The following is a 1,836-nucleotide window of genomic DNA, read 5'->3' on the forward strand; positions in this document are numbered from 1 at the left end:
ATACTGACACTTACTCTATGGCAGTGTGTGGATGTGCAAATGTACTCAGGTATGGAAGATTACTAATGTGAAAGGTAAGCGGCGGAGAAGGGGGGTTATTGTTGTCAGGTTTGGTATGATAGAATCCTAGCTTCTATGAAAACGTCCTTGCTGTAGAAAATATATTATGAAGGAACGAGCTATAAATGAAGATTTCATAGTCTTGCAGTTTTCAACAATTAACTGTCAGTAAGACAAATTTAAAGTGTCAAGGTAGCAACTGTTGAGACTAAAAATGAAAATACTCTCATGAGTCCTGTTTGCAAGTTCACTCAATTGGCAGTGGTGGGATTTGAACCCACGCCTCCTGAGAGACTGGAGCCTAAATCCAGCGCCTTAGACCGCTCGGCCACACTACCAGACATTGATATGGAAAGCGCATTTTCGAACGTGCGTTTGGCACCATGAGCGATTCCTCCAATGTATGCATTCTGCTGTTGACCCATTTACGCATTTCAGAAATAGTTGACCCACATTGAACTTGTGCACCGTCCAGCCAACCCAGCTGCCACCCACAGCAGTGTAAACACACTTGCCACATCATGGTCTGGTAGTGTGGCCGAGGGGTCTGGTCAGATCAAGGCTCCAGCCTCTCAGAAGGTATGGATTTGAATCCCACTGCTGCTGCTCATGAATACCTGTCAGTGCTTTTAACAGTAACTGAGAGCAGAGTGGCTCATAGGAAGCATGTTTCAATTTATAGGTTGAAGCTGTCCTTTGCTCTTTCTAAATACCATGCCATCCACCTTATCCTTTCATACTTACATTGTGAAGTTTTTTAATCAACACCTAGCCATCACAACAAGGTCACATTCATATTTAGCACAGGCCAACCCCGGCTGGCACCTGCAGATGCATAAAATGCACCTCACTGGCTGGTAGTGTGGCCAAGTGGTCTATGGCTCTGGTTTTGGCCTCCAGTCTCTCAGGTGGCATGGCTTCAAATCCCACCACTGCCAATTGTATATACATAACACTGGTTTGTGCATTCAGGCTGCATGTTTAAGTGATGCTTAATAACAGTTACCCTGCCGCTTTGCTTTCCAATGTTGATGTGTACCTGAGTATTCCTGTGCATCTAAACCCTCCAATACCTTTGGTGTTGTGAGTGTTTTACCAGAATACAAAATCCTACCCACTTATTCTGCAGAACTGTTCTTCTTTTGAGGTAAGGTGGACTTGCAAAATGGAAGGCAGATCAGAAAACTATCTTTCTCTGTAAACACTGAACGGTCAGAAAGGGTAACTATGGGTGAATACATTCAATTGGCAGGGGGGAGTAAACGCCAATCGTACCCGACCTTGCAACATTACTATGGGTAAAGCTAGCCAATTGGCAGTGGTGGGATTTGAACCTACGCCTGCTGAGAGACTGGAGCCTTAATCTAGCGCCTTAGACCGCTCAGCCACACTACCATATCCTGGAGTGGGAAGTGCGTTTACTACGCGCTGGAGGGTAGCAACGGGTGGATAGCACCAAAAGGAATTCCTCCAATGTGACGATGCATTTTGCGGGAAGTACAGTTAATGTGGGTCAACTTCAATCAATTTGAAGTGGCCCACAGGAAGAAGAATCTTATTTATTGTGAAGCACTGTAGCGCTCTACTTTTTACCCAGAAACTGTGAACATGGAGAAGAAACTCACCAATACAGCGGTGACCTTACTGGATTTGTACAAACAGGAACTCTACACACCATCAGCTTTAACACGTGAAGGTCAGTGAACCATCCTGCAAGTAACAAACATTAATTGATGCTTAAGCATGTGCTCAGAAGACTTAGAGCACCACATGTTG

At 44.7% G+C, this 1,836-nt stretch overlaps 1 non-coding gene across 1 annotated transcript; it reads right to left on the minus strand.

The window, feature by feature from the left end:
• Window positions 1-316: 316 nt before the first annotated feature.
• On the minus strand, window positions 317-398 carry trnal-uag (transfer RNA leucine (anticodon UAG)). Its single transcript has one exon. It is a non-coding gene; the product is annotated as a tRNA-Leu (tRNA).
• Between the last annotated feature and the right edge of the window lie 1,438 nt (window positions 399-1,836).

Source organism: Seriola lalandi, unplaced genomic scaffold (assembly GCF_002814215.2).
Source record: "Seriola lalandi dorsalis isolate HSWRI2012SDOR001 ecotype SW California unplaced genomic scaffold, Sedor1 jcf7180002054691, whole genome shotgun sequence".
Taxonomy (NCBI): domain Eukaryota; kingdom Metazoa; phylum Chordata; class Actinopteri; order Carangiformes; family Carangidae; genus Seriola; species Seriola lalandi.